We start from the raw sequence: 18,981 nt of genomic DNA on the forward strand, positions 1-18,981 counted from the left end.
AAATATCTAAAGAAAAGATAAATAATATGTAGTGGGCACTCAACTACATTGCTAAAATAAATTGGGAGGGGTTTCAATAAGATAATAAAGTTATCTGTACTTTCTCTTCTTGGACTTTTACAAACCCCCAACAGATCTGCCTGTTGTATAGTGATCTTTTTCCAGCAGCTCCTGATGCTGTAACTTAACTCAAAAATATAAGCCTTTGGGCTGGGAGTGGTGGTGCACACCTGTGATCCCAGCACTCAGGAGACAGAGGCAGGAGGATCTCAGAGAGTTCGAGGCTAGTCTGCGCTACATAGTGTGTTCAGGGCTAGCCTGATCTACAAAGCAAGGTCCTGTCTCAAAAAACTAAAAAAAAAAGAAAAAAAGAAAAAAAAAAAGCCTTTGTCAACTTATTAGAAAATAGACCACACTTTAAAAAAGAAAAAAAAATAGACCACACTAAATACTTCATATTATGTATATGAAGTCAAAGTAAGCTTTTTTCCTTTAAATATTTAATAGAGATACTAAGCTAATAATTATATATGAACTGCCTTGATTTCTGGAATTTGCTTTAAAAACTCCAGGGAAACAAATGGAGAAGTGGGGCTTAGGCCCCAGAAGGGGACTTCCACTGGGTCCGCTAGAGATAATAAACCTGCTTTCCCTTCAAAAAAAACTCCAGGGAAAAAAACAAAGGAGTTAGGAGGGCAATGAAACAAGATTGGCAAAAACTTAGTTCATTTGACTGTTCATTCTTCTCTTGAAATCTTTCATAATAAAGCTAGTGAAACTAAAGCAAATAAAGAAGCAGACTAGTAATAAAAACACCATGTATCACCCACTGCAAAAGAAACGCAACACACTTTTTAATATGAACACTTTGTGCCTTTAAAACTGCCATTAATTCAGGTTGTGGTTGAACAAATTAACAAAGGTTTTAAACATCATGGTGGGAAAAATGAACTTTAGAAATTATCTCCAAAATTCAGTCCTATAGAACACATAAACATCTGAAGGAAAAATAATGTCCGGGACTCAAATAGTTTCCAATTACTCATACTATACTTAAAACAAAAGATTTAACTGGTTTATAAACCTCTACTCCAGAAAAATGTTATCAGTAATCCTTCTGGGAGACAGAAGCAAAGCTCCCAGCCCCCAAAGAGTAATCATACTCTTGCAGATATCCCTATCTCCAGAATCCTTTAGCAATGAGTGTCCCTACATTCTGCCCAGAAATTACCCACACCACTTTTGTTTACGTTTTAGACTTAAAAAAAAAAGTTGGTCTCTAAAATCTTGGCCCATAAATACTGACGGGGAAAATTTTTTTATCTTTTTCTAAAGATTTGGAACAAAATAAACTTCAAAAAGCCATAAGTGCAGAAAGCCCAAATTTTACATAGTAATATCCATTCCAGAAGAACAAACTCCAATAAATTTAATAAATGAAAAAAAATTTTAATAAATGAGACAATCCTCCCCTGAGAAGTATAGGAGCATAGTTAGGCTCTCTCATACATACTTATCACTGAAGGCTAAAACTTAGAAATGCAAATTATCTATAATTTTTATTATGGAGAAGGTATTTACTGGTTTAATTTCACATACATAACTGCAATTATAACTGTAAAGAGAGAGGTGAAGTTTAAGAATGTGATGACTAAGTGGGGCATGGTGGGGCATGGCCTGTAATCCCAGCACTCAGGGGGGCTGAGGCAGAAGTGTGGCTAGTTCCAGCCCAATCTGAGTGATGCAGTGATTTAGAGATTTAAGTGGATCTTGTATCAAAATTAAAAATTTTTTTTTTTGGTACTGGGGATCAAACTCGGGTCCTTGTGCTTGCGCAGCAGGCAGCGAAACCACTGAGCTAAATCCCCAGCCCAAAAGCAGGAGGCAGGTTTTTTGGTTTTTGGGGGGGGGGGTTTTGGTACCGGGGATCAAACTTGGGTCCTTAGCTTGCAAGGCAGGCGGTGGAACCACTGAGGTACATCCCCAGCCCTTAAAAATTTTTTTTAAGTACTGAGGATGTAGCTCAGTGGGAAGGCCCTGGGTTCGATCCCAAGTACCGCAAAAAACCTAACTAGAAAAAAAGTTAATTTTAACAGACTGCAAAAATAAATAATAGGCTTAATAACAAGTCTTTCTTGGAGTAATCAAATAATCCTTCAAAAAATCAAGTTCAGTGGTAAAATCAAGTTCAAGTTCGTCATTAATTGGTTGGTTGCAGGAGGCACGATGAGTACCAAAACCAAGAAGTAGTAACAAACTGTTTTGGCTGGAAAGGGTAGCGAGTCAATGATGAACACTGAGAAATACCGGGACAAAATCTTCAACTACAATGTGTCAAGTGCCAAATCCGAGGATTTTCACCAGCATCACGGTAGGTTTATGTTTACCCTTGAGAAGAACAGAACAGAGTCCTCCGGCTGAGCCCCTTCACTACAACAGAACACCACTTTGAGAAAGAGTCCGCTTCAATGTTATTCAAGTGATCATTTAATTTTTTTGATTTTTTTTTTTTTTTTTTTTTTGGTACCGGGGATCGAACTTGGGACCCTGCGCTTGTGAGGCAGGCGGTGGAACCACTGAGCTAAATCCCTGGCCCGAAAATGTAATATATGTATGGAGCCAAACGCCACGGCGTTTTCAACAAAACTTTCATCAACAAACTGTAATGCGTATTTACCCGCAGAAAAATAAACACCAACTAAGTACTAACACTTTCAGAGCGACAAGCGCCAGTCAGGACTTGTCCACCACCCGCGGACCGGCTTGTTTTGAAGGGGGTGGAGAGTTTTGAAATCTAAAAGTTGAGTAGCCAAAGAGTGATGTGACACTTCTCAGAACATTTCTTTAAAACTTCTTCAAGCACCAGCGGGAGAGCACTTTACAAGAAGATGAAGAGCCGGGCCGGGGATTTAGCTCAGTGGTTCCGCTGCCTGCCTTGCAAGCGAAAGGACCTGAGTTCGATACCGGGTTCAAAAAAAAAAAAAAAAAATATGAAGAGCTAATCCTGTAACCCAGATAAAGCAGGAGATCCGACCAACACAGCTATTCCACTCGGCCCAGAAACGTAGGCGAGGCACCGAGTCTCCGCCTCCTTCGCCACTAGCGACTCAAACCAAAACAGTTGGGCTTGGCACGCAGAGGACGGCCTAAGCTCCCCTCCCCAACTTCACTAACATGTTTTCCCAAGCTTACCTACGCAGGTAATACACACTGACCTCCAAACAGCCAGTGGCTCAAGCACGCCTGTAACCCCAGCTCTCTGGGAGGCTAAGGCAGAAAGATCTCAAGTTCGAGCCCAGCCTGGGCAATTCAGCGATAGCAAGAGAGACCTTGTCTCAAAATAAAAACATTTTTTAAAGCGGTGGGGATATAGCACAATGCGAAGGCCCTGGGTTCAATCCTCAGTATCGAAAACAAGGTCACCCTAGAGTTGATTCTCAGGCACCCAGAGGGTCACCTCCATTAGTCGCCCCTAGCCAAATGGGTCCCGTCGCGTACACCTCCTCTAAACCAAAAAGGCCGACCTCACAGGGCTCCCCGCAGCGTAGAGGAGCCACACGTCGTTTTTCCAACTCCACGGCTGGCACAAGTCGCCCACGCACCAGTCCCTACCGCTACCTGGGAAGATAGGTTCGTCCTTGGGAAAGAAAGCATAGTCATTTGGCAGCGTCGTCACCACGGAGAACATTCCCCAGACCTGTCTGAGCCCCAGATTCTAGGAGGTGAGGGGCGTAGCCCGAGCCCCGAAAGAGCTCTAGCTGGGGTCATCTCCGCCAGGAGCCGGTGGGGCGGGCTGAAAAGGGGCCTTACCCAGTGAAGGACTCCCGGGTCTAGAAGGAATGTTAGACAGGTTTCCAACCCTGAGCCGCCATCAACCGCCGAACCTCTTCCGCCACCGCCACTGCCAGCCCCTCCGCCTCCGCCTCCGCCTCCGCCTCCGCCTCCACCTCCCTCCACCAACCAGCTACACCTCCTTTCCGAGCCAAGAGCCGGCGTCACGTCACTTCCGTCCATGGGACGGCCCCTTCCGCCGGTTCCGTTGCGCAGCCTCAGCGGTGTCCGCCGCAACTCCTTCCCGGCGTGCCTTCGGCATGAGATCTCAGGAACCACCCGGCGCGGTCCCACCGGCTTTTCCCTTCTATTTGGGTGCTCCTCTCGTTTCCCCGGCCTTGGCGTTTTCCCCAGCAACCCAATCTTAACGAAATAGGGTCCGTAACTTACCAGCGAGGAGAAAAGGGTGTCCCAGGGGCATCTAGGTCAATATCTTGCCACTGCCTGGATCTTAAATGTCTTCTAAGTTCATTCAGTTGTTTTCATGGGTAAGAAAATAGAGAACCAGAGAAATGTAGGGAGCGACCGCACGGTTGGGCTGTGATCCCTCAACATCAGGGCTCTCCCAGTTCCTGGTGTGCCCTTTGGTTTTTTTTTTTTTCGTTTTGGTACGCAGGATCGAACTCAGGACCTTGCGCGAAACAGGGGCGGTGCCACTGAGCTAAATGCCCGGCCCTGCCCTTTGCTTCTTTAAGAAGTCTTGTTTGTGAAAACCTGTTTCGGTAGGAGCTTTTCAATTCTAATGCTTATTCTATGCGCAAACTCCATCAGTGGTCTCTACCTGCATTTTGTGGGTTTTAGTTTTTATTTTATCTGTATTTTGTGAGTGTGAATTTTGTCCCGTGTTTCTGTTAAATTATTTCTAAGTCACTTGACTGTTACACATCTACTTATATCAGGCACTCAGAATTCTTTAAGTACAAGAAAGCAAGTGTGCTTTTGAAGTTAAAAATTTAATGTCCTTAAGTCAGAAACACTAAACTTGCTGGAAGATAAGTTAGGTAGAACTCTTGATGACATTGGCATCGGAAAAGACATTATGAACAAATCTTCAGTAGCACGGCAGCTAGCACAAAGAATCAACAACTGGGATCTCATCGTATTAAAAAGCTTCTGCACTGCAAGAGAAACTACCAACAGAGGTAAGAGACAACCTACAATGTGGGAAGAAATATTTAGCAGCTGTAGCTCAGGCAAAGGTCTACTATCAAGAATATATAAAGAACTGAAAAAAATCAGACCTCCCGGATTCAAAGACCCAATTCAAAAATGGGCATCCGAAATGAACAGACATTTTTCGGACAAAGAAGTAAAAACAGCAAGTAAATATATGAAAAAATGTTCAACATCACTGGTCATGCGAGAGATGCAGATGAAAACAACACTGAGATTCCACCTCACCCCACAAAGAATGGCTGCTATCAAGAAATCAACCAATAAAAAATGTTGGCAGGGCTGTGGAGAGAAAGGAACCCTTCTCCATTGTTGGTGGGAGTGCAGACTGGTGCAACCACTGTGGAAATCAGTATGGAGATACCTCAAAGAACTAGGACTACAGGTCCCATTTGACCTAGCTATTCCCCTACTGGGAATCTTCCCCAAAGAATTAAAAGAATTATACCACAGTGATATATGTGCCCCTATGTTTATAGCGGCACAATTTGTAATAGCTAAAGCTTGGAAACAGCCCAAATGCCCATCAACTGGAAACTGGATAAAGATGTGGTTTTTATATAAAATGGAGTACTACTCAGCCGTAAAGAATGAGAAACTAGAGACATTTATAGCTAAATGGATGCATATTGAGGCCATACTCTTAAGTGAAATAAATAGGACACACATGTGTAAATACCGAATAGTTTCTCTAGTGTGAGAAATTGAAAGTGTAAATAAGGATGAAAATGATTAAAATGAATAATTGATAATTTGAAATAAGAAAAGGACCAAGGGTTTGGGGATGGTGGAAGGGAAAGGGGAAAGGGAAGAAAGGAAAGAAAAAAATTTTGAGAAAAAAAATGGAATCAAACTGTGTAGATAGGGAAGGGTGGAGGGGGTGAAGGGTGCATGGGTAATGAGAGAAAAAATAAAAACTAAGATGCATCATGTTCTGGTACAAACACCCAATGATAAATGTAAATGTATTTTATATCTAAAATGTACCAACAAATATATATATTTAAAAAAAAATTTAATGTCTTGCGAAGTTCCTCACACTATCAGAAATTTCATTTACAATTAAGAAACACAGCCTACAGAGGTTTATACTTAAATAAGACCTTTGCCCCATTTACCTCTAACAGTGTTCCTTGTTTGTTGTGCTGGGATGTAAATATCTCAAACTTCTCTTTATCTTACTGAGAATAATAACCAACATAGCACTCAGCATTCTTAAGGACTTGGCAACAAGTTTCTTCCTTCTCAATGTTTCTTACTAAGCACTTTCATTTTATGAATCATTTGCATATCAATGGTATTTAAAGCTAGTAAATTATTTTAAGAAAATGTTCATAAAATAATCTCAAATCTATGGAAACTTTAATTTAAAATGTGTTTTTATGTTCATGGATCCCAGCCCCTCCCACCTTAGCAACCATACAGGATATTTTTTGGTACCAGGGATCGAACTCAGGACCTTGTGCTTGCAAGGCAAGCACGGTGCCACTGAGCTAAATCCCCAGCTTTTTTTTTTTTTAATAAAGGTTTGTTTATTTATTTTATTTATTTATTTATTTTTGGTACCAGGGATCAAACTCGGGTCCTTGCCCTTGTGCAGCAGGTGGCTAAACCGAGCTAAATCCCCGGCCTATTTATTTATTTTGATACCAGGGATCAAACTCGGGTCCTTGAGTTTGCACAGCAGGCAGCAAAACCAGAACTAAATCCCGGCCCTCATACACAATATTTTTTCTTCGTTTTCTTTCTACTCAACCCCTCCATCTCCACTGGATCTTCCCTGTTGTTTTTGAAATGTGCTGTCTTTCACATAATTTTGAAAAACTTCCTCAGCTACCACTGTATTTCTTCAGCTACCACCTTCACAAACTTCCAATTTCTAGGGGAAAAAAATTGTCTATACTGTACACCATCCTGACAGCTGACACTGACAGAGGAGCTGAGAGGCTCTATGCATGGTTCCAAAGTAATGCCTGAGGAGACTTAACCTTGATAGATAGCAAGAGATTCATACTGATTGACACAGGTCTCACTTTAACTTGGTCTTAAACACCCAGCAGAAAAGAATAACCAAAAGAGATATAAAATAATGCCATAGTAATAAAGGTAGACATAAAAAGGGGCTACAGTCACTGACCCCTTCTGGCAGTTTCTAGCTACACCAGTAGCTGACCACAGTTATGGATCATTAGGAAAAGACTGGGTAGAATCTATAAGAGCCAGCAGGTTACAATCACTATTTCAATTTCTAAGTGTGACTTTCTTCCCAATCTGCCCTTGCATTCTAGTGTGTTCATCCTTAGATTATACATGCTCAAATTTCTTAAAGTTTTTGTTTATTCTTCCTTAGAGGCTGCCAAACTCCAGTCATACAAACAGAACCAATGACAAAAATGCTAGAATTCTTTTACTGGGATCCACCAGATCGACCTTGTAAACATCTCATAACTGCTAAATTACTTCTTTCATGGATTCTGAAGTCCCCTGGACCTTCTCCTTATCCTGTATGAAAGGCTGCTACTAGTTCCTCCCAATGGAAACCCTTGTTGGCTATATTCATTCCAGTCCTGCTGACCTTAGTATTTGGTCCATGTATTCTTAACTGTTTCTTTGGTTTTGTCTCCTCCAAATTTACAGCTATAAGGCTACCCAAAGTGACAATGCCTGGCACCTATGGAAGGCCTTTAGATAGACCCTCTGTAGAGTAACTCTGACTGCTGCTCACAACAACAACCCTCTTCAGCTGGAAGTAGCCAGATTGGTCTTTGCCCTTGGCCCTCTCACAGCAGTTAGGGGTACTTCTTCAGAGGGGGGGAATATTGGGCCAGGGATTTAGCTCAGTGGTTTCACCGCCTGCTGCGCAAGTGCAAGGAAAAACGGGGGAATATTACAGATAGGTAACTTAATTAGATATCTTGTAGATAGTTAGGGCCAACCCAGGAAGAGCCAACAAGGAGGACAGTCAAGGAGCCAACCTGGAAGACAATCAAGACACATTCACTGAAATCCAGAATTGCAAAAGGAGAGAAACTACACACCCTTATGCTTCCCCTGGGAGTAAATAGCAGTGATTGATATTCTAAATAGGTATCAATCACTGGGTGGGTGGGGGGCTCAAGGTCTTAACCCAGCCTCTCCAGGAAATATCCCTGACCCCCACCCTTACTGAAAATCCTTGTACACTCACTACGTGTGACTTGCTTCCCAATTGGACCACCATTACCGAAGTGACTATACTTGTAACCTTGTTGGATGTTCATGACTGTGGCCCACGTGTACCCACATGGGTTTCTATAAAACTCTATAAAGTGGGGTCTTTGGCTACCGCTCAGGACCCCTCCTGCCCCTCAGGAGCTTTTTTATCAATAAATATCTTACTACTTTTAACCTCCAGTTGTCCCTAGGACCCATTCTTCAATTTCTAGAGAACAAGAACTTGGCATATCATATAGTTAACAGGTTGGAAGATACAACATTTCATATTTTCCACGACAATTGGAGAGTTCAGTGACTCACCTGATTAATACCCAGTCTATTTCATAAAACATTTTTTGAGGAAACTAAAAATTGGAGGAAAGGAGAGATTTTAAGGAGACTTCATGCCAGTTTTCAATGTAGTACATCTCAGTTTTGTAAATCCATCCTTTTGGCTTGCACTGTGAAAATACACTTGGATCTTTTAAATATTTCCCATTTGCCAGCTGGAACAGTGTTAAGCTTTTGTCAGTGGAACATGCTCAAGAGCTAATGCAAAAGGAAAGGATTTTGCTTCCGGAACTGTGTTATTGAGGGGCAATCAATCCTCCAACTGCCTAGAAAGGGGGACCTAGAAAGGGGGACCTAGAAAGGGGGATGGTGAGGGCTAAAGAAACAAGACAATAGAGACTTGGAGCTAGGAGTTCAGTGCCTCAGAGTGGGCAAAGACAAAGATACTCCAAGCTAGCCATTATTTATTGGATACACACAATAATTGGAGGGAGTGTCAGGTGACTTAGGGCGGAGGTAATCCTAGGTTGATGAGGATTTTAGGATCTTATGGTGATAAGGGTGGCGAGGAAAGCATTCTTACACTAGTAGGTGGAACAAGATAGAAGGCTAATGAAGTTGTCCTTCCCCCAGATGAAACCTTTCTCTTTTTTTTTATTACTACTCAGTTCTCAAGAACCAGGATGTCTTCAGCTGAAGTACTCTTGCCCTTGAGCATCACAGTATTACAGGACCACTGAGGCCTCAATTTGTGCTCCACACACACACACACACACACACATACACACACACTGGGGATCAAACACAGGACCTTGTGCTTGCAAGGCAGGCATGGCACCACTGAGCTAAATCCCAGCCCTTGTGACCATGGCAAAACTGAGTTGTGTTTCCAAGAGTGCCATAGCCAGCTCTCAGGAAAGGTGACTTTTGGGCCTTAGTCATACTTAAATTATGAAATGATTTTTCCCCCAAAATTTATGTAGAATGGATCTTGATTCTGTGTACTCATTCAACAGACTCCTGCAGCACATGTGGCTTCTCCAGTGTCCATCTACTGCATCACTGTGTCATCTTTAGTTAGTGATCCCTATAATGCACAAGCACTACCAGCACCCAAGTCAGGACAAGTTTTTGCCACAAAGTGTTAAGAAAACATGGGATTTTCAGAGCTTTTTGGATTTCAAAATAGCAAAGAAGGAATTGGAGAACTCAAAAAATTACTGGAAAGTAAATCAGAGCAACCCGCACTTTGTTCTAGGCAGTTACACAGTGGAAACCCTCAGGTAAGACACTTCTCTGTGAACAACTTTCCCCATAACTTTAGAGGACGTCTTTCCAGCAAGTTCCAGGAGGCCTATTTCCAACAAGATGCAGTGGGCAGATTTCCAGCAAGTTCCAGATGGTAGATGTCAGGCAATTCTAGATGGTGGATTTCTGGCCACTCCACCAGCTCAATGGCACAAGGATTTTTCTGTGGGACTTATCTGTGGTACATCATTTGGTCACCATCACCATCCTGCCAGCCATGCTCTCTCCAGTGCTTACATCTCAGCCCTGGGAAGTGCTCCTGTGTGGGCACTCTGTCTCAACCCTGGAACAGTGTTTGTCCCTTATATGTCCCATTCTTCTGCCTCCCCCCCACCCTGTACCTGGGATTGATCTCAGGACCTTGCATTTGCACTTTCAAAGCAGGCTCGGTGCCACTGAGCTAAATCTCAGGCCCCTGTTCTTATATTTTTATTTTTTTGTTTGTTTGTTTGTACCAGGGATTGAACTCAGGTCCTTGTGCTTGCGCAGCAGGTGGCGAAACCACTGAGCTAAATCCCGCCCAGTTCTTATACTTTTAGAATTCCCTTTACTCCTAATAGCCTCAGCCTGCTATAGTTAACTTTTTATATTAAACTTTCCCCATTCAAATCACTCTGTAGATTTTCTGTACTGATTGAATCCAGACTGACACAATACTTCCTTTAGCATCATAAGTAGAACTTGTCTTAATTATTTTCCTTAAACTCAGTGAGTTGAGTTCTGACCAGGTATAGTTATTAGTTACATAGCCCTTTGTTGTACTGCAATTTTGTACTATTTGATGTTAATTATGATGCATGGGGGCGAGAATTTCTTCAGTAAAATATACTTTAGGTTGTAGAATTCAATGAATGATGATTTATTGCCATTTAGCAATAGGGTTTAATAGATGAAAGAAATGTCTTTATTCCCAGAAGGGATTGTGACTACACCATGAGGACAATAGGAACAATGAAATTATTACTAAGTACTTATGCTAAGCATCTTTAGAAGGTGATTTATATAATATTATTAAGTGTGACAATTGACTTTTGAGATTGTTTATTATGACATAGCAAGCTCTAAAACAAGCCAGGAATATCAAAATTTTTTCTTTAATCTTTTCTGCCTATGTCCTTCCCTACCCTTCAGGAACCTTTTTCTAGATTTAACAGCCTCTATCCCACTAACCCCAGGCAAATTTTTTTTTTTTTTTGTACAGGAGATCAAACTCAAGACCTTGAGCTTGGCTTGTGACGCAGGCAGCAGAACCACTGAGCTAAATCCCTGGCCCTAGCCCCAGGCAACCTTCTCCAGGAAAAAAAAAGAAATTGGTTCTCCACAGTAAATTCTGGCTCTGAAGGAGGCAATTCAAGTATGGTGAATCTCAAAATAAGACTGACCATCATGAAGCAATGATGCATGTGTCATGCCAGACTTCCATTGTCAGTGGGAAGACTTCTTTAGATAAAGGACTTTCCATATGCTTTGACAGGTGCTGTCATTGCAAGAGAACTCCTTTTACCCCATATCCTCTTCCAACATGCATCCCATTCTTCTTTTCCCAATTGGACTTCCAAGACTAATCTATATGTCATGATAATATAGTTGGTATATTAACTTATTTTTCCCACGCTATTTTCTCCTTTATAACCTTGCTGCTTTCCCAGTCCTCCCAACTATTGCTCCTATAAACCAATAGTCTTCTTGGCTTGGGGAAGGGACATGGAAAGAAATCTTTCTGGCTTTAGTTGCCCTGATCTCAAAATCTAAATCTCCCAAAATGAGGAGATTTAGAAAATATGGCTTGAGAAGCCAGAGGCAGAGGTAAATGGATGGAGAACATAGCATATCCTCCCCACCCCCCAACTCTAGAAAAAGATTTCTCTGGGTCAGAGAGTGTGGGACATTACATCTAGGTGGACAGCCCCACCCACAGTCTTATTTTCCTGGGGCTTCAAATATCCCTTACCCCATTTTAGTAACGAATACTGTTCCAAAATTCTGAAAAAACTAGCACTGAGGTTCTCAAAATAGATATTAAATTGGTAAAACACAATATGTAAATTTCTTCACAGGCTTGAGTTGTCAGCTCAATTTGTATTGCCGTATATATTCATTACCTTTGCCATCCCACTTTTTCATGGATTGTATGCAATGTGCTCGACCCCCACAGTCCTTCAGTAGTTCCTCATGTTTCCCAATGTCGTTTTCAGTTCTTCAGAACTGATCCCATAAACTTTTCTGCCAAAAGATTGATACTATTTATGCATGTCAGGGCCAGTAGGCTGAAGAGGGGCTGGTCAAGTGAGGTTCCCAAAGAAAAGAACACTCGTGGAATGGAGATTACAAAAAGCAGCATCGGGGCAGCATCAAAGCATGACAGTTGGAGCTGCAGCTCCAGAACTCAAGAGCTGCATGTCTTTATCAGCTTTTCTGAGACACAGTAAGACAAAATAGCCACAAGACCTTGCATAGCCATGTGGTACGTGTGTGGTCGTCCATGCTGATTTATTGTTATTATAACAATAATAATTGTGCACCTGCACTAAATGACAGAGTTGTGTCCTCAAGTGTCTCTGACGTCCTCTAATGCCCAGCCTTTGGCACATCTGCCAGCACCCCCTACAATGCAGTTATCCATTCCTTCTTAAAATTTTCCCACCTGACCTCCCTGACACAATTATACCCTAGTCTCTCTTTTATTTCTCTGAGTGGTTGTGTCAATGTTTACTAGAAAAACAGATAGGTACACAAGATATACAAATATATAAGAATTTATGAGATTGGCTTACAATGGCCACCCAGAGTTGGATGTGGAAAAGTACAGAGGATCTGTCTGCACATTGGAGACCAGAGGATTCAACTGAAGGTCTGGAGCAAGTCCCTATCAGGAGGCTCATGGATCTGTGATGAAAGGCTGAAGAGTCTAGGCCAGAAGGCTGAAGGATCTGCCCCGCAAGCTGTAGAGTCTGCACTGGAAGCCAGGAAAGGGTGAACGTGAAGGTGAAGGTGAAGACTGGAGCTCCAATAAAGAAACAGAAGCAGTTCTGTCGTTCATTTCCCCTTTATACCATCCAGATGACAAGCCATCCTAGGGTGTGGAATGGCTGAGCCAGTTTAGTTGAGCTTCTCTTACTCAAATTGACACAATCAACCAACCATCACAGTAGTATTAAATTTTTTTGTTATTGTTTGGTGCTTTGTTTTGTTTTGTTTGAAACAGGGTCTTGCTATGTTGTTCAGGCTGGCCTTGAACTCACTATGTAGCCCAGGCTGGCCTCGAACTCACAGCAATCTTGCTGCCTCAGCCTCCTGATTGCTGGGGTTACAGGTTTGTACCACCATGCCAGGCTTCAATTACCTTTAGAGCCTTCTCATTTTGTAGTTATTCTCTAAATTATTGCTCTTCCGCAGAGCCCAGCATTTCATTTCTTTAGCTTTAAAGTATTCCCTATTTTTTTTTTTTTTTGGTACCGGGGATCGAACTCGGGTCCTTGTGCTTGCACAGCAGGTGACAAAACCACTGAGCTAAATCCCTGGCCCAGTATTCCCTATTATTATTACATTCTTTTTTTTTTTTTGTACTGGGAATTGAACTCAGGACCTTGAGCTCGCAAGGCAGGCAGTGGACCCACTGAGCTAAATCCCCGGCCCCTATTATTATTACATATTTTCAACTGCCAAATATGCTAATACATTCTTTTATTACAGCATCTCTAGTCCACAATTCCAAAATCTGAAAATTTTTGAGTAATAATATGACACCACAAGTGGAAAAATCCCACACTTGTTCTCATGTGATGGATCTCAGTCAAAAACTAAAAATTCTGTATGTTTACCCTCAGGCTACGTGAATACAATGTACATGAAACAAATTAATTTCATATTTAGACCTAGATCCTGTCCCTAAGATATCCCATTGTATGTATGTATATATCCCAAAATCTAAAATCTTCCAAAATCTGAAATACTTCTGGTCCCAAATATTTCAAATAATTAATATTCATCTTGTAATAACTACCTGATCTGTATCTCCAGACCAATCTTTCTTCCTGATATCAGCATCACATAAACATTACCATTTAGCTATCACACCAGCTTTTTAAACCCATCATTTCCTCCCTGCCCCCTCTCTCTTCCTTTGTTTTTTCTGATAGTTGGGATTAGACCCAAAGAAAACTGAGCTACATCCTCAAAACTTTTCTTATTTTTATTTTGATACAGGGTCTGGCTAAGTCAATAAGTTGCAATTTTATTTTTATTTATTTTTATTTTTTATTTTTTTGGTACCGGGGATTGAACTCTGGTCCTTGTGCTTGCACAGCAGGTGGCAAAACCACTGAGCTAAATCCCCGGCCCTATAAGTTGCAATTTTAAACTTAATATTCTCCTGTCTCAACCTTCCATGTGGCTGAGATTATAGGTACGTGAGCACACACCCTGCTAAACCCATCATTTCTTAATGTTATTTGCCATCCTCCCCTCACCTCAAACCTTCCTTCACCTGTATTCACCATCGATATCAATCAAGATCCTGGCAGGAGACAGACGACACAATCAAGAAGTCACTGGTGAGTGTTCAGCGAGAGAAATGTTTGAGTGATCCAGTGAGGGCTATCTAGCAACAGAGAGATTCGAAGCAGAAGGGAAGCCCAAGGGGGTCAAGGAGATGAATTTATGACCTTCTGGTGACAGAAGATGTGACCACAGTCATGACCATGGCCTCTCTCCATACCACCTTGCTGATAGCACCCATTGGCCAAGCCCAACCTGAAGCTAAAGACCAAAGGAACACAAGGATTCCTTCCACAGAGGTCAGCTTCCTGGGGCAGAAAGCAGTGTGATAAAGAATAGCTTGTAGGTAGGGGGCAGGACAAATGAAGAATGACCAACTTGTTGCCTCAGTAATGGTTCTATCAAGAATCTGGTCCCCTAAGTATGGAACCTGGGAGTTTATCTAAATTCCTCCAGTCTTTCTTAGGCCACCATGTCCATTCAGTCATCAGATCTGTATATGGTCCTTTCCAGTGTTTCATTATCTCCTCACCATTCCCAGCCAGGGCTGCTCAGGTCCTTATCTCTTCTTACTTTGGTAAATAAATGTATTTTGTACCTTGTTTCTCAGCTTGCAGTTTCAAGCTATGTCTTTATCATCTCTTCATACTGCTAATGAAGATCTTTCTGAAAAGCTAAGCACAGTGATTTAATACCAAGACCATTCTTTTTCACCAAATTTTTAATTTCAACATTAATTACAAAAGTCATATATCATAATTCCAAGGAAAAGCCTACCTGTACTGAATACATTAAATAAAATATTAAGTAAGCTGAGTATGGTGGCACACACATGTAATCCCAGCACTCTGGAAGGCTGAGGTAGAACTAAAAGTTCAAGCCTACCCCAGGCAATTTAGCAACTTAGTGAGACCTTGTCTCAAAATAAAAAATAGAAAAAAGAACTGGGAATATATCTCATTGTAAAGGCTCTGGGTTCATTCTCCAGCATCAAAAAAGAAAAAAAGAAAGAAAAAATTACCAGTGAAAAAAATGGATTTAAAAATATAAATAGGGGGCCGGGGTTTTAGCTCAGTGGTTCTGCTGCCTGCCTCGCAAGCGCAGGGACCTGAGTTCGATCCCTGGTACCAAATAAAATAAAATAAAATAAAAATACAAGTATGGAATTCATAGAAGAAAATATATAAATGGCCAGCAAAAACATGAAAAGAAGCTGAGCTAGTAGACTCAAGATCAGAGGCATATAAGCTGCAACTACAATGAAATGTTTTTCAACCTTAAATTGATATAAATGTAGAGACTGATGAGAAAAAGAAACACTTATATACATAAACACTTACGTACTTACAGAAATGTGGAATGTAAATTGGTACAAAAAGTTTTAGGAGACAATTTAGTAACTTACATAGGATGTTTTACCATTTAATCTAGCAGTTGCACTACTAGGACTCTTGGGAATACTTTTGTGATTGTTTCATTAATATCTTTCTCCATCACTAAATAGAAGTTTCTGTGAAGTTGAAGATCATACTTGGTTTTTTCATCATCATGGCAATTAGCCTGGATAGACTATAAGGAACAGGAAGAGGGCTGCTATTGCTGCTTGCTGCTTTGCTGCTTTCTGCCTGCCATGAACTGTTTCTCCTCTGTGATGCCCCTTTGCCATGCCACCTGCCTTGAAGCCAGCTGATTATGGATTGAAACCTCTACAAACTATGAGCAGAAATAAATCTTTCCTCTTTAATTTTGAGTGTCAGGTATTTTGTCTCAGCAATGAGAAAAGTAACTAAGACAATGTCTAAAACTTATCATTAGAAAAAACTAAAAAATTCCTTCAGAGCTCTCCAAAACAGTCAAACATCTTAGACTCCAGTACAAGTACTGTCTTTGGCACACAGCTAAGACAGTAAGTTGTTAATATTCCTTATTAAGAAAAAAGACTGACCAAGAGAGATTATGTAAAGGTGCAAATTTCCAATGATGAATGTCATTATATTGTATACCTAAAATGTACCAATAAAATTAATTTTTTAAAAAGACTGTTTCCATTGTTCATTTCTGACACTTAATTACAATTAATAACTCACCCATTTGCAGATGGCAAGAGCGACTTTGATGCCTGAAACCTCCCCAGAATACTGATGAAATTTGTTACTGTTCTCACCTGAGGCCAAGTGAGATCAGACCCTTTAATTCTACACATGTAGTTGAAAGTGTGTGTGTTTCCATATCAGTGTGAAGAGGGCTACATGAACCCAAGGCATGATCTTTAGCATCTTTAGGCGGCATGATGGGCATGAAGAAAACTGTTTATAAAAGCATATTTTTGAATCCCTTGTACCTCTCTGTGGGATCACTAGATTAATAAATTATGCTCTCCCTGAATGGAGTTTACCCTCTGGTGCAGAATTATTGGATGTGTATTTGGGAGTTCCCAGTTCGAGTGAGTGTTTCATTTCTCACATATGGGAATCAGTTTATCTCTTGACACTCATGATGTAGAAAACATGAAATTCCCAGATGCCAAAGTACACTCCTGCCAGCAGCCAGCAGATGGCTGCATGGATGGCAGGCACGATGCCTTCACACACCGCTCCATCCTGACCTGACTGGCTCATTTTATTTACTCAATGTTTGATACATACAAAAGAAGCCATATACTTTATGTCTGATCTTTGAAGTGTTATAATAAACAGCCATAAACACACTGCTGAAATTTAAGGAGAGCTAGAATATTATCAATTTTACTCATAGGTTCATCTCCTATCTTATTCTACCTCCTCTTCGGAGGTAACTGCAATCTTGAAGATTTTGTGTTTATTTTCCCTAGGCTTTTTAAAAAGGTTTTAGTGCATATGTATATACATTTGAACTCTGTATTGTTTCATTTTCCTTATTTGGTGCTTTATAAAGTTATATAGTTAGTGTAGTCTTCTGAATCTTCATGGTATGTTTCTAAGATTTAACCTTGCCATTTGTAGCTATAGTTTACATGTTCATTTCCACTGCTGTAAAAAATTTCATCGGGTGATGATAGCATGATTTATAGATTCAATTCTTCTATTCCTGGACATGTTAGTTGCTTAGAGGTTTTGGGAAGAGGTTTATTTTTTGTTGTTTTATTTTTTATTTAGTTAGTTTTTTTGCCATTATGACTGATGCTGTGAAAGTACGAGGGTTCTTTAGAAACAAGGACTAAGAGTGGAATTCTTTTTATGTTTTTTTGAGACAGGATCTTGCTATGTGTGTGGTCCAGGCTGGATTTGAACTCACCATGTAACATAGGCTGCCCTCAAACTCACAGCAATCCTCCTGTTTCAGCTTCCTGAGTGTTGGGATTACAGGCATGTACCACCATGCTCAGCTAAGAGAGGAATTCTTCAGTTTTAGAATAGGTGGAAGATCAACTTTACAAAGTAGTGCTTAACTTTTCTGGAGTGATTGTATCAATTCACATTCTTACCAGCAGTACTAAAATTTCCTGCTAATCCACACCTCACCAGTATTATCAGACCTTACATTTGCTAATCTAGCAGTATTACATAGTATCTCATTTGGAGACATTCCTGAGCTATCTTCCTCATGCCCAACCCTGATAATATTCCAAAACTTTATTTAAGTATTAACTTTCACAAGCCAAATAACAAAAATAGTCGTCCATTTATATCTATAGGAGATTGGTTCTAGAACACTTTAAGGATACCCAAATCCTTGGATGCTCAATTTTCTTATATAAAATGACATAGCATGTGCATATAACCTACACACATTCTCCTGTATGCTTCAAAATTATCTCTAGATTACTTAGAATACAAACTACAATGTAAATGGTGGTATGGTCTACATTTTCAGTAGAGATACAATTCTCCTCCTGTCATTTTAGATCATTTATTGGTTAAATTTGTGAATGTGAGGGCTGGGGATTTAGCTCAGTGGTGCTGTTGCCTGCCTCACAAGTGCAAGGTCCTGAGTTCGATTCCCAGTACCAAAAAAAATTATATAAAAAAAAGAATTTGTGAATGTGGAACCCTAGAATACTTAAGACTAACTGTATATGGGAGCCAATCTGAATGGTAGTTAATATGAGATTATTTTAAATAACTATTTATACTTTTTAATATGTGGTAATGATTTTGTGTCAAGGCAAAGAAGAGTATTCTTATCTTTAAAAATGCATACTGAATATTTTTGGATGAAATTATATGATGTATTGATTTACTTTAAAACAATCCAATAAGAGGATGAAGCTGAAGGTTGGAAGCATAATACAGAGTAATGGAGCTCACTTCAGCAACACACATACTAAAATTGGGACAACAGAGTAATGGATACACAGGGTTAGTAATACAATTCTATCTAATTTGCATATGTTTAAAATTAGGGCTAGGGATTTAGCTCAATGGTTCTGCCACCTGCCTCCCAAGCACAAGGTCCAGAGTTTAATCCCTGGTACCAAAATAAATAAATAAATAAAATTGGGGGAAATTTTATATAGGAATGATATAAGGGAAATAAATTTAACTCCCAACATGCTAGATGTCAGATATGCCAAGTTTGTGTTCCCCAAAGTTGAAGAATAAATTCTAAGGAACAACAGAGGTTAAGAGTAGGAAAACTTATTGGGGAAGAGGAATGTGGAATAAGAACAGTTACTGAGGCAGGAGGGGTCCTGAAAGGGTTGCCAAT

At 40.5% G+C, this 18,981-nt stretch overlaps 1 protein-coding gene across 1 annotated transcript in view; it reads right to left on the bottom strand.

Moving 5' to 3' along the window:
• The window catches only part of Tax1bp1 (Tax1 binding protein 1), an 85,535-nt gene extending 81,566 nt beyond the window's left edge, over nucleotides 1-3,969 (bottom strand). Inside the window, exon 1 of the mRNA XM_004839499.4 lies at nucleotides 3,811-3,969. The gene's annotated coding sequence lies outside the window, so the exon portion shown is untranslated. The remainder of the gene's footprint in view (nucleotides 1-3,810) is intronic.
• Between the last annotated feature and the right edge of the window lie 15,012 nt (nucleotides 3,970-18,981).

This window comes from Heterocephalus glaber, unplaced genomic scaffold (genome assembly GCF_053883595.1).
Source record: "Heterocephalus glaber isolate CG9 unplaced genomic scaffold, H.glaber_assembly_v1.0 deba00000676, whole genome shotgun sequence".
In the NCBI taxonomy this organism is placed as follows: Eukaryota; Metazoa; Chordata; class Mammalia; order Rodentia; family Bathyergidae; genus Heterocephalus; species Heterocephalus glaber.